This window comes from Opisthorchis viverrini (assembly GCF_000715545.1).
Source record: "Opisthorchis viverrini unplaced genomic scaffold opera_v5_55, whole genome shotgun sequence".
Lineage (NCBI taxonomy): Eukaryota > Metazoa > Platyhelminthes > Trematoda > Opisthorchiida > Opisthorchiidae > Opisthorchis > Opisthorchis viverrini.
Genome location: NW_008751709.1, coordinates 282,222 through 288,221, shown reverse-complemented (window position 1 = coordinate 288,221; position 6,000 = coordinate 282,222).

The following is a 6,000-nucleotide window of genomic DNA, read 5'->3' as shown; positions in this document are numbered from 1 at the left end:
ATGGAACGGCATCTAACTTTTGGGCTATGGAAGAAGAATGAAGATGCTCGGGGCCTGTGTACTACGGCGAAACGACGATGAACGTCTTTATAGGGGACAGATAGAGAAGTGATTTATAGACAGAATGCTTGGGAGGGTGGCTGTCCCGCTTTTGGGTTGGTGCTAGTGGGTTCAAGCTGATGATGCACATTCTAGGGTCTAATTATGGGACGTTTGGGGTGAGCGCGCAAATTAGGAGGGCTTGGGGCCTATTTCCAAAAAGCGTCCAGTGTAAGCTGTGGCGTGAAAAGACGCTCAGATCCCTCAGTGGGAAGGTGAGAATCAATAGCGTTCCGAAAGCCTGCATGAGACCAAATAGTATGAATATTGGACGGGAGATCGTTCCATAATTTGGAATACGAGCAAAGGAAAAAGTGTTGTCTAGAGACACTTCAGGAGATCGACAATGGGGGTAAAAACCCATAGTAGCGAATAATATAGAGAGGGCAGGAAGAAAAATCAGGGCGACAGTTAGCAATGTAAGCCCGTCGGTAGATAAGGCGATGCAGAAGGCCTAGGTTCAACCTATGCGCCTCAGCCATAATGGATCTAGCCCAAGCGACAAACCGCAAAGGCGATACGTTAGTGCGGTGACGCCGGGAACAAGGACATAGTGAACTAGCGCTGCAGCCCGGCATGCCTGCAAATACTGTTAGGCGACTTCGGGGATGGATTCAAGAATGAGTTTCATGAATTGTTTAAAAATGGTAATTAAACATGATTTGTTTTGGAAGGATCGGCGGATGAAAGCCTGGAGTTTGCGAGATTTGCCACTCTGTAACTTACATATTGGTTAAAACTGAGTGCACAGGAATACCTAAGGCCAATTCTCACTTCGAGAGGTGTAGGAATATGGATTCAAGTGGGAAAATGAGCATCCGCCGAGGGATCTGGAATCAAAATGAGGAGGCCTGGTATCTTGGAACGGCATAAGAAGGAACGGAGTTAGAGGACCAGAGGAATAAAGAATTCGGATTTGACCGAATGTTAGCGAGAGTAGAAAAAGAGTTACTAGTCTTAAAATTGTGAGCTATCTTAATATCGTCGGCGAACCGAAGGGGGAATCCAAGGTGATTGAATCAGTGAGATTATTGATGTATAGTAAGAGCAGTGGGAGCCACGCACACTATTCCGAACAACCCCGCTGGTGATGGGAAGTAATGGTGAGGAGTGATCCCCGATTTTGATGACCTGGGTTCCCCTAGTGAGGTAAGAATTGAACCATCGCAGCAGCGGGCCACCAATCTCTATGGATCGTAATTTGTTGGGGAGCACAACGTGGATGACTTGGTCGAACGTCTTCTGAATGTGAAGACAGATAACAATGATACACAGTACGGCATCGTAAATGGAAGGAATATGGTTAAATAACCCAACCTGGCACGTGTTAGCTGACGGCTGTGCCATGTACCAATAGTGTTGGCGGTAACTCGTGACGGGGACTTTGATAAGGTGCTCTAGGGCGTGGGAGAATAAGCAGTTATGGCGGATGCCGCGTTTATTAGACGGAGCAGTTTGTGGACCTGACTTACAGTGCCGAACAAGGGTGGAGTGCTTCCACTGACGTAGGACTGTGCCAGTGATATGGAGGTGTTGAAGAGAATAAGGATGGGGATGGGGATGTCCAGGCCACCGGCTTTTAAGATAAGCGTAGGGATACCGTCAAAGCCTGGGAAACTTGAGTCTCTAAGGCGGGCGCGAGGCGAAGCTACGTCAAACAAGGTAACTCAGGGTGTGCAGAGGGCGGAACTTGTCCCGTCAACACAAGTGGTCACTTCGTAACCAGGTGGGGAGCAATGTATAGGTACACCCAACACGGATGGAACATAGCAGCTGGCGAAGCAAGCGTTTAGGGATTCTGCACTTTCAGCAGGGTCGGACAGAGATTTCCGTCAGTGGCCACAATATTTGGAATTGCAGATGAATTTGGGAAACAGGCGCCCCAACATCTTAAATTGAAGATGATGGACTACGACGGTAGATTCATCGCGCTTTTCAAAAGCAAGACTAGCAGTGGCATCTCAGCTATAAGTTTGTTGATTACAATAAAGAGGGAGAGATCATGGGATTCACGGAAGAGCCTACGATACTTTCTAAGCTTATGGCCTGCAGCGGATAATCGTGTGGGAGCAACTAGACATAATGATGACAGTATCTTGTCACAAAAGAGGTTAGCCACGCCTTGCGTGTCACAAAGGAGAAAGAACTCGTCCAAAGTTTTATGACGCAACAGGATTTCAAAGGTTTTGGGAATGCCAGGGGAAAGGATGAATGAGCTTAAAATGAGAGGAGTACTCGTTCGGCTGCAACTGGCAATACAGTGGTCGCTATCAAGGAACTTCGGATCAACTATCATTGCGGGACACAGATAGCTGTTGACAAAGGTAACGCCCAGAGTGTGGGCATCGCGTGTTGGTTGCCCCAATATGTGGGACCAGTCTTCGACACCAAGTTGGGTAAGCAGAGTCGAAAGGCACAAGAAGAGTTTTGTTGGTTCCAGGCAATTTCAGGCGGGTTAAGATCGTCAAAAATTAATTTTTTTGTGTTGAGTAGAGCTTGATGTGTGGGAAAGAAGCGCGGGTATACGGTTAATCGAGCTATTGGAGTGTGGAGAGAGTGTGTGCGGGAGGTGTTACGGAACTAGGCTTGAACAGTGGGTGGTTGAGCCCGAGAAAGCGCTTTGGTGGGGAGACACGACGTGTCGTTAGTTGGGGTCTAGAGGAGGAACCGGTGCTGTCATCCTCGACTACAGACTCATGTGCGGACTGGTTCCTGGAAAGGGATGGTGACGTAAACAGTGATCATTAACGAAATAGACTTCGTCACACCTGAGGCCGCATGGGTAGGGATCCAAAATTACAAGGGCTCTTTATCTCCCATGGGGAGCACCTCAGATAACAAAATCTGATCGTCTGAACAACAATCACTGGGGGCAGCTTTCTCGGAGAATGTTCCACAGCAACATCATAACATTCCTGTGACTTATTTCGGGTAAGGAAGTAGAATACACCCCGACCAACACCGTGAGGGTGCTAATATGGTTAAACATGACGGTTGTAACTTATTTTTAGGACGTAGAATTGTCATTTCTTGCGACCTATGGTTGAGTGTCTGAAAGCAGAACGCCACTGTGGGAGTGGTAGTGACAATCTCCGACGTCAGAAAAGCTCAATCAATTAGGAAAGAAACAGAGAGAATATGAATGCGGCTATCAAGAGAGCGCTCTAAGTAAGCGATTACTTGGTGTGTAATATTGACTTGAAAATGCCGCATGGAGGCTAAGGGTAAAAAAATTCCAGAAATGCGAACTTGTTCAGTACCTACAGGAACAGGTATTCTTTATGACTGCCCCAACTCTAGTTTATAACAACGGAGCTATGAGCGCACCCCCTGCAGTCAATGAATCGGTGATACTGCCTGTGGTCGTGCCAGGTAGTGCCAGGTTGTGCCTGGTAGTTCACCCTTTAATGCAAGGTACGGTAAGGACATAAATGAGGGTTTACCAATCATTTGGAAACCCTGAAGAACAAGAGCGATTGTTGAGATATTTAATGAACGCTGCCTGCTACGCTTGTTTATTTATGTCAAGATTGTTGGTGTTCAATCTTGGCAACTCAGTTTTGACTGGAAAGCATTCTTTCCAGTTGCCATCCACATGGATTGCCGTGAACTTCTGCCTTCAGAGAATCACGGTTCTTCTCGCTTTCTAAGGTGTGCTTAAGAACGTGACACTTGCCAAGTGTTTGACAAGGATGCCCTGCACGCATTGGTATTTCTAGCCATATAAATAACAACCAACGAGATCCCAATTCTACGGTGCACCTATAACTTGAAATAATTGACTTGAGTAATTTTATTTTTGACGAGTGTGTAACGAAGTTTAGGTTTGCGAATAGCACTTTTGAGGTGAAGCACCCGAGAAACGTAGAAAATGTCTCAACCACGTGTAGGCTGCGGGGCTTCTGCATACGTTACTAAACATAGGTCATTAGAGACGATTCCATGTTTTCCTAGGACCACTCCGAGGGTACATAAGAAACAGGAAAATTACGCTCCCTTTTCCCCACGTACACAAGCTGGTCTTCAACGCAAGACCGGATACCTTGGTTGCCGTGATGCTTGCATTGTTGAGAAGTATGAACTCATTTGTTAGGAAACAATTTTATTATGACTGATTGCAAGCAAACTACAGGATAATTATATATGTAGTTCGCAGCTGTACATGGAAAATAAATGAGATAAGAATTACTAAAAGTCGACCTAATGAAAATGACCAGACCCCTTGTGGCGTTAGCCAACCCAGGCGCTCTAAATGAGATGGCGCCGTCGCACCTTACGGTCGGCCACGCACAAGTGGGACGCTTACTAACTTTCTGCACCTGGCCTCAGATTGTTCATTCCTGTTGATTAGGATCTTAACACAGGTGAGCAACGAAGAAGACCCAGTAGATTTCCGCTTAATGTGCCTGTTGGCATATTTGGTAAGGTTAGCTTTTTCATTACCAAGGATCACAGCATGCTCAAGAGCATGCTTCTCTCAGGCACTCAGTTAGGTTAACCAGTGCTCGCTGAAATACGACAAGTACTCCTGGTTTCAGCCTCTGATGCTGGAGGCATAATCCTCAAACGCACTCACTTCCCTGCAATGCGCCATACCTTTAGACCAGGCAAGCAAAACTTCTTTATCTGGATGAGTCACTTCCCTAAGCTTATTAATCCTGGCTTTGAAGCAACGTTAGGCATCGCTGCCTTCAAGCTGCACAACCGTGGCGTTCTCTTATCTAATAATAATAATAATAATCATAATCATAATAATAATAATATTTGTTCCCAACTGGTGGGTAGCATACCGTGAGGCATGACCATAAAATTACAGTCAGAACGAGAGCATGACTAATGGGGATTGTGAATAATGGGGAGTTCCTGGAAAGGGATGGTGACGTAAAAGTGATCATTTAACGAAATAGACTTCGTCACACCTGAGGCCGCATGGGTAGGGATCCAAAATTACAAGGGCTCTTTATCTCCCATGGGGAGCACCTCAGATAACAAAATCTGATCGTCTGAACAACAATCACTGGGGGCAGCTTTCTCGGAGAATGTTCCACAGCAACATCATAACATTCCTGTGACTTATTTCGGGTAAGGAAGTAGAATACACCCCGACCAACACCGTTACAATCAGTGGCTATCACATGCCACAGGTGGCAACCACCTCGGTCACATCGCAATGTGAACCCGAATCCCGCGAAAGGGCGACAACCATCGCGAACATTTGTCTGGGTATGTCAAGTTTATTCGACCTACAAGACATTATACTACAAAACCATCTTACTTGAGACTGATCCACTGGAGGAGACACTTGGATTCGTCATGCTAGGCACTGGATGTACCGTGACTGATGCCATACTAGTCGCGTTTGACTTGTCACGGTCACCCGGATCGCAAGCAAAACAAGCGTGGAATGACCATCCGTAGCTCCGCACCGGTTTTTCTACCATCCAAACACGGATACCCTATGGTTTTCGGGCACTAGTAGCCGTGTCCAGGTCGCAAGACGCTGACTCTGCGATGCTGAACAGACGGGGTTAAATCCCTAACGACCATCCATGTGAGGGACAAGGGAGAATCTGCAAGATGACTGAGGCCATTAAAGTTGACATCAAGCTATACCAACTAGATGTTTTTTGCTTTCTCGTTGTCTCGGGCTTTTAGTCACACCATGAATCTAGCGCCCGACCAAAACAATACGCGCAGTAATATGTAACCACGATAAACAGCTTCCGCCTCCCATCAAGCCTACATATGCCAAAGTAATTAGTTCACTGTAGAAGCTAGTTGATTCAGAGGAACAGATAAGTGTTTTCCGGGCTGAAATCAATGGGCTTATGGGGACATGGCTGGAGGGTGACACACAGGACCTTCCGGTTTACCATTACATTGGGTTTGAAGGATAATTTG